Source organism: Centropristis striata, chromosome 12, assembly GCF_030273125.1.
Source record: "Centropristis striata isolate RG_2023a ecotype Rhode Island chromosome 12, C.striata_1.0, whole genome shotgun sequence".
In the NCBI taxonomy this organism is placed as follows: Eukaryota; Metazoa; Chordata; class Actinopteri; order Perciformes; family Serranidae; genus Centropristis; species Centropristis striata.
The window spans coordinates 8,141,610-8,153,855 of NC_081528.1; positions in this window are offsets into that span (position 1 = coordinate 8,141,610).

A 12,246-nucleotide genomic window follows, 5' to 3' on the forward strand; every position below is an offset into this window, starting at 1 on the left:
GAGACGTACATTTTGTTTTAGCGTTAACAGTTTATTTTCAGATACACCCATATTCGCTCCTCTACAGTCCAAATCTCTCCCGGTTTCAACAAACAAAGATGTCGACAGCTGTAAGAGTGAAACTGATGCATCAAACGGGGCACAAACCAACAGGGGACGTCACGCTGACTACGTCCATTATTTATATACCGTCTGTGGTCTGATCCAAGCCGCCAGGAAGCGCACCAGGCTCATATGCCAATTTGATAAAGTAGCAAAACGGTGAAATTACAATATTTGATGCATCTTGTGACGCTGTTGGGCCAAGACTTTTCTCACAAACTGACATCGGTAAAGAAATGTCTGCAAATCAGCGGATAATTTTTTTCCAGTGTCACAACAAATGACTTTGATTTTGATCCATTCAGTCCGTTAACATTTGGACAGTCTGGAAGAGCGATAATGATTAAATCGTTTTTTGTTTTTTTTGCATTCAAGTTAGGAGAGCATTTAACAGTCGAAGTCTTCAGTACGTTGCTCTACGGGACCAATAGATGCAGAAGATCCTGTATCAATTTTTAGTGTCATACACCACCAAGCAGCTTTCATAGGAATAAACAGAGTCCCGCCTCCAACACTGTATCGAGTTCTCTTAGACCAATGAGCCACGTTTCCATTAGGGTAGAAAGTGGGCGCTGGGAAAGCTTCAGGCCACGCCCTCTCAAATGGCGTGTCTCCATTACAAAAAAGGTCCCAGAGGGATTTACGAGACTCCAGAGGTGACTTATGGTTTTCGATCGCCGCGTAATCGCTTAGCGACAGTTTCGACCATGACGTCACATATGCAACGGATTTAACGTGGTAGACACGCCAAACATGAACAATAAGGAAGGAGACGCCGAGATGGAAGCGCTTGATGTGTTTCTTATCACTGTGGAGGAGAGAAGACGAGTCCTCAAAGTGACGACTCGCTACTTCACCGGCTTCTAAAAATGGCGCGTGTTGTTGTGGCGTCAAGTACTACATCACATCCCGCTAAGCGTTCTATCCAATCAGCAACCAGGCTTTCTTCAGGGGAGAGAAAAGGACCTGCTCTTTGACAGGGCCAAACAACGGCCACTAGCGACGGCTCACATTCAAATTAGGGGCGTTTCAGCGCGGGACCCGCCTCATTCCGGGTATTCAACTATGGAAACGCACCTATGATTACTGATGTCTCACATCATGTACTTGACTGCAGTTGTGCCTCATCATCTTTTTCAGCAGCATGGCAGACTGTGAGGCGAAGAGGAAGTGTAAGGAACATTTTAATCTATAATTCATGGCACTAAAGTACATCTACTTGTGTTAACTCTATGTTTAAAGTAAACGCAAGATGGGATATTTTTCTTAAACATGTCAAATATCATATGAAAAATGTATAGCTTTTTTAAAAATCCCCCATCCATTGCAATGGATAAAAATCTGAATGTCAATGGAGAAATACTGTTTTGAGTTATTCTGACAGTTTTTCTAATGACATAATGAATTTATGATGCGTCCTATAGATTATATCTACAGAAAATACAACTCAGTAGACTTTGAACAGACTTTTCTGGGGATTATTTGTTTATTTTCTTGTTAAAATAGTATTTAATTTATATTAAATGTGTTTAAAAGCATCGGTTTATTCATTGATATGAGTTAACCAATCATAAAAAATGGATAAACGCTGCAATATATTGTCACATGTTTTTGGTGTGTGTTTGAAACATAATATGGTTCTGAGTGGGTTCACCAACCCATAGGACTTACTTTAACATTTTAACAGACTTCCCAGTGTTTCTAAAGATGCCACATATGTCAGACTGAACATCGGGGGAAACATGTTTAAAGTGATGGACAAGACAGAATATTTCAATTTAATGGAAAGGAAATTTAAGAGAAAACTCTGGGCTCAAGGGGTTGAAATGTAAAGCTCAGTCAGATAAATCTGATATATTCGAATGAAGAAGAATAAGTGGTTGAGAAGACGGATGTATGGGAGGAAAAGCGTAGTATCGTCTCTCCCTGCAGCTGAACGTTATGAGCTGATCTCTCTGCAGCTGCACCGGCGCTGTCTGACAAACACAGGAGCTAACAGCAGATCTGTGGAGCATAGCAGCCATTAGCATCGACGCCGTTCCAGGCAGCAAGCCGTTTACATCTGTCGCTGCAGTTGGACATTTTCCTCGCCGCTGTGTGTGTGTTTGGCTGTTTGGTTTTGTTTGTTTGTCTGTTCTGTCTCTCAGCCACCTGTCACACGCCGTGATTTTACCTGGCGGTGGATGTCGCCGCTGGCCAAGCCGGCACAAGTCCCTGCTTCGTCCTCTTCCTAACTGGGGAAGGTCACCTCGTTTTTTTTTGGTTGGTACCAAACTATTTTTTGGCACTATTTCCCAAACTGTCAATTATATGAAAGTTTGAGGGAGTCTGAAAGTTAACAAATACAGAAATGCACAAAAATAAAGCAGTTTAGGTTTTGATTTTAATACTTTCCTCCATGTTTACCCATTTAGGCCTAAAATGCCTGTAAAATCTATGGGCGATTTTAAAATAACCCCCTAAAATCTGAAGTTTTTCTGGAAATTCAACAGAAGTGTCAACGCTTCCTACTAAATAATCGATTTTTCAGCCTGTGTAGCAGATAGAAATGAAATTCAAAAAGTATTTGAGAGCTTATAGCTGTTATATCTGAGCTCCCTCCGCTATAGTCGTCATCCGCCATGATTTCAGTTCTGGAAAAGTCCCATGTTGCATTGTGACACTCCCACATGATGCATTTCATTGGCTAACAGACCGAAAATAGGATTAAATATACAAATACTACAAAACGACGTATCCGGCTTTAATGGTAGAATAACGCAACAGCGCCCCCAGTTTTAATGGTAGAAATGCGGTAATGCTTTCCCGGCTTAAATGGGTTAAGAAAGTTCCTTATTTTCCTGGTTTTGTTACCAAAACTTGTAGGGGTCATCCCTTTGTTCCCTCAGCCCGATTAGAGCAACGCCACTGAATTTTGTGCACTTAAAAAGCAGCCATTTTGGAAAGGAGGACAGGATAATTTCAAACTGTTAAGAATGATAATTTTTCTAAGCAAAATTGTTGACTTTATTTTCAATCTGAGGGAACATAGACACACTCCAAACTTGTCTATCAAATGGCATAAATATCTGAAAATTTAAAACAATAACATCCACCCCAAGCTCAGTGCATTAAACAGTACTATTGGATTGTTTGACGGTCTTTGAAATACTACATTGGTCTCGTTCCAGAGCTCATGTCACCCTCCGCATTACTGATATTTTCAGTGATTGATACTGGAGATCTGGCGTTCTGCTAATTGACGATTAGTTGGAAAATCAGTTGACCAATCGCAGGATAAAGGCCAGATGTTTTCTTCCTGCATAGTGAGCCACATCCATTAAAAGTAGCAATGTGTCTCACACTGTTCCCAGTGTTGTATATGAACACGCATGAGGACTGTGTGGTGAACTGAACATTTTGCATTAAATTAATGTGTGCTGATAACTTTTGCAACAGTTAACAATGCTATCACACATTCACTGACAGCAGCCAGTGAGCCAGTGTTGTAATAAAGTTTGTTCCTATGTAGAAGAATGTTTCCCTTCCCTGTTATCGACAATTTATATAAGATACAACGAGCAACCATGGACTCATTTGGCAGAAGGTGACTCATTAAACGAAGTTGAAGCCTTTAGAAAAACAAAGAAACTACTGTAAACTAGTTTATTTTGTAGGCCTGGCTCCGCCCCGAGTAATTTGCAATTGTGTATTGGTCTGGAACCTCTCAACAGGTGCAGACAAAAAGATGAACAGTGATTCTGAAAACATTTTAGATGAGAAATAGGAAATGTAACAGAATCTGGATTCATGTTTGATCAGTGCTGCAGATTAAGAGTTTGGTGAGTTGTGCTGATCCTAAAACCCTAAAAACAACATTGAACCTGAACTAGTTAATTTTCATTCATGTGAACTGAACTTCAACATCACTGACTGCATCGCTGCGCTGACCAACAGGTGGCAGTAACACCCCAATATATGCAACAATAACAAGATGCAACTTATAACAATAAGCACCAATGAAGAGAGAGAAGAACAAGAGTGTAAGCTGGTACATAGATGTAAACAATACAAAAACTAGCTGTTGCAGACATATATATATATATATATATATATATATATATAAACCTCAGAGTTGTGGTTATGTTCCTGCATACTCAAGAATATTTTTAATACATTTTTATATAATTTCACTTGACATTTTTTTTTAAATTAAGATTATTAAATCTAGAAATAAGCATGTTGAACACTTAAAATAATAATTAACTCTTAAAACAAGATACATTAAAGATGCAAGCAGTGATTGACTGGCCCGAGCAGAGTGCACTGACAATTATTTGGTTCTTACCAAGATAAAAAAAAACCTTTAGATTTACAAGTGTTAGATAATTTATCTTGTTTTAAGAGTTAATTTCTTATTTTAAGTGTTCAGCATGCTTATTTCTGGATTGAATAAAAAACAGAAGTTGTGGTTTTGTCCCTGCATACTCGAGAATAATTTATATAAAAATGTATTTAAAAAACTCCACAGGGATCTTTTAGGTTTAAATTTGACAGTAATGATGACATATATAATATGTATATTAATCCTCTGCTGAAAATAGTCCCCACAAAATCCCCTGTTTACTCCTGTTTGAGTCGTGTTTGCTAAAAGCTACAGTGCCCGCAGGACGATACACAACTGATTTTCATGGATGTGAGCTGTTTCTAAAGATGTCTTCAGTTGGAACCAAAAGACATTCTTTGACATCGCTGGTTTTGGTCTTTTTCTGAATATTGTTAACGGTAAAAAATTAATCGCTTTTCCTGTACTTGAAAGCTTTCTGTGTGTCAGACAGACAAACACTTGAAATTTCCAAATCTTGTTTCTGAAAGTCCTTCAAATACAAACGGCAAAATGCTCCATTTGTTGCTGAATGCTGGAGGCCGCTGCCATCATGTTTTTATCTGATCTCGTATAAAATGATTTCCATTTTGGTCAGCAATGAGCAACTTGGAGGCTAACATTAAAATGTTTCCTGTTATGACAGAAAAGAAAATCTTTTTTTTTCTTTCTACTGGTGCTCCTCTCCGTCGTTTCACCAAACATTGAAGCCGGCTCTGGTTTGTCCCGTGCACATGTTGTTGTCATGGATTCGGCTGTAAACAGTCCTTGTCCTGCCTGCTGTCCTCAGCAGGGAGCTGACAGCAGCATCTGAGAACATCTTCTTATTAAAAATATCATTTATTTGAACAGAATTTGGTGCAGAGCTGTAGTTGGTGTGACAGCTCTACAGCTGCTGTGTTTGTTTGTGCATCATTGTGGTGAATTTGTGTTAAAGTGTTCATGGGACAGATTTTTTCCTGTTATATTTAAGAGACTGCAGACTGATATATTCAACAGATCACACATCAAACAATCTAGATTGAAAAAAACCAGCACAAAAACAAATTTAATTTTTAAACTGTAAGCTGTACTGTCCCTTTAATGCAGAGGACTCTGTCTGACAGAAATGCGACGCTCTGTTCTGATGTTTTTTTGATGCATCCTTTTGCTGTGTGACTAGTTATTGATCAGTAATCTGTAAAGGAGGCTTGTTACCTGTGAGAGGCTTCAGTGTGAGGAGGAGAAGCTGTTGATAAAATACTCGACCTGACTCATCTTGATTCAAGTCTTTGAGGTTTGTGAAGCTGCACATGTTCATCTATAGGCTGCTGCTGCCCTCCAGTGTCTCCTGCAGCTGCAGCAGCTCTCTGAGAAACAGTGAGAAACAGAGAGAAGCTCCTCTCTGCTGCTCTGATAGACTCTTATTATGTCCAGGAGTTATCATGCAACAAAGGTCCCCAGCTGTAATGAATGGGGGGATATTGCTGTTGTATGTTGTGCATACTAACACGCAGAAAGGCTGCAGTAAAATGCACAGAGTAAGAAACGAAGGGCCCTGTTTTAGTTGTGTATAAGCACGATGTGCTCTATGTGAGTGTTTTCCCATTTTGGTTCAAAGTTTGTGCAGAAGCAAAAAGTGTTGCAGAGTCTTAAAGGAGATTTCTCTTTTGGTGTTTTTACAACTGGGGTTCCAATGAAGTTTGGATGCTGTGTAAAATGAAGAAAAACAGAGTGCATCAAATTCAGGATTCAGGATTCTTTGGTTATTTATTTACTTTTGTGGATTGGATTTTTAGTTCTGCACATCTTGCTTCTTTTTTTCCTGATTTTGTGTATCCAGTCCTTGTTTTATTGCATAAAAATAAAATAACATTTACAGGTAATCGTAGTTTCCGTCAAACAGGAGATGAAAAAGATTTTTCTGAATAAGTTCTGACATAGCAAACATTAACTCACATGACTAATCAGCTGTTTCCTCTGACATGAAAGAACAATTAGAAGTTGCCCAGTTAAATCTAATTCCTAAAGACTTCTCTCCATTTTTCTATTTTGTTGTTTTCTCTCTTTTTCTTCTCATGTGTACTGATGGATTTGCCTACAGTAATACATTACACTGCCATCTGCTGACCAAATTATGTTACTGCAGCTTTGTTTATTCGCTCTAAACCCGCTGATGGAAACTCACTAATTCACATTTTCTTTAATGCCACATTTGAAAATTTTGTTTCAAAATTCGCTTCAACTTCAATGGAAACATGGCTTAAGATTTACCGTCCTTGTACAGTTTACAGTTGGATTTATTGTATGTCACAATAGATTTGCAAATTATCACATTCTGTTTTATTTACATTTTAGGCATTTCAACTTTTTGGGAATCCGGTTTGTATGGGAGTTATTTTTAGTTTGACAGCAATATTTGATGATGAATATTTTATTTTAAAATGCATCTATGATTAAACTGATGATAAAAGCATACAGTGCCGTGACGCCCTGATATACTAAATTAATGATGCAAAGCCTCGTTTCGCACATTTATTTTCATTTTGTAGCTTTATGAGAACTTTCTGTCGATTATTGCCCAGTGAGAGTCTGATGCAAGAATGAAAAAAAATATAAAACTCTGTAACAAACCTTGAAAGAAAACTTATAAAAGCATCATGAAACATAAACAAAGTTTTGCTGCTGCTTTCTTTGTTTTGGTAGATAAATGTTCAACTGAATATTTTATTTGTTATCAACAGTGAAACTTAGAGTTAACCTTACTTAAGAGACAAAAGAGGACTTAATTCTCAAGTTCAGTCCTCCTGTGCACCTCTCAAAAGTAAAAAAAACAGAAAATAAAAGAAATGCTGTTAGTTGCAGCTGCGGTCAGAGCTGCAGGTTGTTCACTTCAGGTGAAATTACAACTAACGGGGGAAAAAACAACCCAAAAAAGTATTTTTGTTGGTTCTCTCTTTGTCCACCACTTGGCAGGAATTTTGCCAAAAACAATCAATAACTTCTGCCTGAGCCGAAGAAAACCACCAGAGTTTGAGAGGAATGAAAAACAGAAAAACATAGCTCAAAGAAGCAGCCTACGGCAAGCCTGCAGGCCAAAACCCACCAGCAGTTTAACAGTGAAGGAGTTCTGCTTATATAACTCTAAATACTTTCACTGTGTCACTCTGAGCTGTTTACATAACTTGTGTTGGAGCAGCAGATGTTTGTGTGCAGCACAAACTCACAGATATAACAAGTGGTTTAAAAAAGTACAAAGAGGTTCGACTCCGTGAATCTGAGCATCTGCGCCGTTACAAGTATTGGACAGGAAGTGGAGACGGCGCAGAGACGAGCCAAAACATTTCTAATTATTCATATGTTTCAGTTTGTTTTGGGGAGATTTATCAGCGGAAAGTTTCTGTCATAATGCGGATAAAAGACTGCTGCAAGAGGACAAAACTGGGCATTTGTTAAGGAAATGAACATTTCAAATCAAGTTACGAAAAATGTATTTATACAAAATCCATATTTCAAATTGATCAGCACTTTTAATAGTTATGGTCTTTGTTTTACCTGGTTTTTCATAGCCGTCATAATTGCTGTTTTAAACACATTGTTAATGCTGGAAAGTGGTTAAGTTTAGTCACCAAGACAACTCCCTTAAGGTTAGGGGAAAAGAACAGGGTTAGGCTTAAACAAACCAGTCTGCTGGTCGAAGAGCCGGGTTCTTATTTGTCAAAAGCACTCAAAAATAAAAATAAAATTAACTGTGCTTGTTGCTAGATTACCAAGGTACCAAGGAGGAAAGCCAGAGAGAATAAATATGTCTGCAGCAGGGTTTTGAACTGATTAACGGTCTGGGCAGCTCTTACATAAATAGGTATGCTGTTCCACAGCTTAGGCCTCTGTGTCTGAGCCTGAACCTCAGGATGTCCAGGAGCAATTGATTTGTTGGCCTCAGTGTGAGGATGTAAGAGCTCAGACAGATAAGGTGGCACCGTGCCATTGAGACTTTTAAAAACAAGCAATACAATTTTGAACTGGATTCTGAAATAGACGGGAAGCCAGTGTAAGGAGGCCAGTACAGGTGTGATGTGATCACTCTGCTGCATTTTGGATGACATTCTACAGTTATTGAGCACAGTGGGTGATATATTTTTAAGTATTAAGTATGCATACTCTGAGAAGGATTTTTAAATGCAATGCTCCTATGTCACTGTCAGTGTAAGGAGGCCAGTGCAGGTGTGATGTGATCACGCTGCTGCATTTTGGATGACCTGCAGGTGACGAAGTGACAGCTGATCAAGACCAACATACAATGAATTGTAATAACCCAAGCGGGAGTCAATAAATGCATTTTAAAGTCACGTGGAGAGAGATAGGCCGACACTTTACCAAGGACCTGTAATTGAAAGTATTGGCAGATAGAAGCATAGATCATCTGCAAATTGGTGAAAGGAGATGTTGTATTTTTTTTTTTTAAATGGACCCCAAGGGAAACATGTATAGTGAGAAAAGAACAGGGCCTAAGAAGGAGCCCTACACACCTACAAACTATACTTGTACTAAATCATATGAACTGTTTTTGAGGACAGTCTGACTATAAGAAGTGTCACAGTCCTTCCCAGGAGGTTGTTGTCTGGTTTAAAACTGTGTACCAGTGTGTCGGTATGTGTTGTGTTATTTTGCCTCAAAGCATTTTTACCACACAACAAGATCTCCGACCTAAACTACAGAATAGACCGAATAGTTTGTCAGTACCACTCATAGACTCATTTATTTCTTCAAGATTAGATTACTGTAATACCCTGTACTCTTGGATCAGCACGGGAAATATCCGTAGACTACAACTAATTCAGAATGCTGCTGCCAGGCTTTTAACAGGTACAAAGAGAAGTGACCACATCTCTCCAACCCTTGCTGCCCTCCACTGGCTGCCTGTGAACTTTAAAATTGATTTTAAGATTGTATTACATGTTTTTAAAGCCCTGAATGGTCAGGCTCTTGCCTATATCCGTGACATGCTTTTACCCTACGAGCCTGAACGCTGCCTGAGATCTGCCGGCACAGTTTTGCTTATAGTCCCAAGGTCCCGTCTCATTACAAAAGGTGACCGGGCCTTCGCTGTCCGTGCTCCACAGCTGTGGAACTCCCTGCCTGGCAAGCTCAGTGGCTTCTTTTAAATCTTTTCTAAAGACTCACTTTTATCAATTGGCCTTCTCTTAATTTCCTTTTATTATCGTTGTATGATTACCTTGTTGAGAATAGTGATTTAAAATTCAAAATTTTCTAAGTCCAATGTCATTTATTTTTGTGGTTTTATTTTGTTGTTGTCAGTTAATTGTATTTGATGTTTTATTTCTGTTATATAGCACCTTTTGAAAGGTGCTATATAAATAAAGTTATTATTATTATTATGAGCGTTTGGCGGCTCACAGTACAGAGCAGATCGTTCTAAAAATAGCACACACGTCATTATACATACATGTATGATTGGTTTTACAGTTGTAAAGCTGCAGTTTCTGTGGTTTCCTGAGCAAAAGTCCTGCTTTGTTCGACCCATCGACCTCCTGACAAACTTTGCACGGATGAAAGTTGAAATTGGACATTTTAGGGGATATAAACATGAGAAAAAAACATCTTTAAGTGGTTTAATTCATGACTTTTACTTAAAAACAGTTCTGAATACTTTTACCACCACTGTTCTACAGATCATTCAATTTATAATAATTTATAATACATTTTAAAAAATGACAGAGCTGAGCAGAGAGAGACAGTGATCATGAGACAAGAAGTTATTTGAGTGAAGGTAAATGTAGTCTCTTTTTTTCAGTTTTTGCTTTTTTTTAAATACAAACAACAGTTTATTTCCTCAGCCTTAAATGATATTCCAGCTCTTTCATCATCCGAGATGACTGGAGCAAAATTAAACACCTGTTGTTGGAACACTTCTGTTTTTATTTATTGTTTCTTTATATATTTCCGTGGAGGCCTGGCCGTGTTTTATTCTGCAGCAGGTGAATCTACTTCCCCTCCTCCTGGGATTCACTCCGCGGCACAAACATCTTCACATTTTACCACAAATGAGTTTATACTCCGCTTGTATTATTGGGCTTTACAAATAAAATACTAGTGTTGTTTTAATAGACTTTTTATTGGATTTTTGGTTCCTCTCACATTCAGTAACTCACAGGTGGCACATTTAATAGCAAACTGCACATTAGCTGCTTCCAGATCTATTTCCTGCCTCGGGGCTGCTGCCTGCTCTCTACCTGTTTACTCTCCATCTGTGGGAGAGGAAAAGTGTTTGTTTTGCTCTTTTTTTGTTCCTCGGTAAATCTGAACCGGACCCGTTTATCTTATAAATTAATATTTCCTCTACAGACTGAGATCGTTGCTGAGATAAATGCTCGAAGCTCTCCGGAAGTCTCCCGAGATAATCTGGAATTTTTAACTGGCTAAAGAAAGTGAAAATGAAACACCTGCACACTCTCAGCTCTGAGTTTACTGCAAAACCCAACGGAAACAACTTTATCAGTGTATCTGAAGGTCCACAGAAGCTGAAATATAATCTACTGCAAGAGGACTCCAACAGTTTAACAGCAAGAGCTGTTTAAGAGGAGTGAAGGAAGACTAAGGACAGAAATCACAACGGTACAATAGCTTGGTTTATCTAATCAAGAAGTATTTTTTTCAACACAGAAAAGGAAAGAAAGTTAAAGGAATTCAACTTTTTTTTAAAGTTCGCCAGTGAAAACGAAAAAATGTATGCAGTTTGGTTTATCGAATGTGGAAGTATGTTAAATGATCTGAAAACACCTAAAAATATATTCTTAAGTGAGTAAATGTTTCAAAATTGAACAATATATCAATATATCAGTTGTCCAAGACAACAATAAAAATAACTTATTATCTAATCTAGAAATATGTTTAATAATCACCACCTAAAATAAAATTCTGAAAGAAACAGAACATTTTAAAAGTTTGGCAATAAAAACACATAAACTGTTTAAGTGAGTCAATAGCTCAATATTTAACAAACAGGCTGAGAGATAATAAAAAACTGTTCAAGACTTCCATAAAACCATAAAGATAAAGAAGTTTGGTTTATCTAGAAGTCATTTTGATAATCAAAACTTAATGACAAATAGTAAAATAAATTCAATATTATCAGTTCATAATTTATTTATATATTATATATATTATATTATCAAGTTTGCTATTAAGAACTGATTGAATAGAAATTAAGAAAATAGCTCAATATGAAACACTATATCAGGCTAAAGGCATTTATTTTCTTTTTATTAATTTATTAATTTTCTTGTTTTGTCTGTTGTTGTTTTGTTTGTTTTTTCATTGTTGTCTCATTGTGGCTACATGGGTGTAATACATGTGTTCTTATGAGTGTGTAAGTTAATAACAAGTTATGTATGTTAATAATAGTAATAATAAGTTTATATACTACATTACTATGTGTTTTACATACATACATATATTATTGTTATATACTGAATATAGTAAATTAACATAGGGAGAAGGGGAGGGATTAAATTAGCTTTGACTCCTTTTGAACACAAATAAGTGTTGAGTCTTGTTGTTGTTTCATTTTGTGTTGTTGTCTTGTATTTATTGTTGTTTGTTTGTTTTTAATTGTTCATCTTTTATTTTGTGTTCAAATAAAGTCTCAATCAATCAATCAATCAAAAAAAAAAAAAAACACTTCATCTGGACTGACTGACATCTAAACAGGTGGCAGCAGTACGTTGAACCCATAGCGCTCACAGACGGATGGAAAATTAATAATTATTTTAACATTGTGT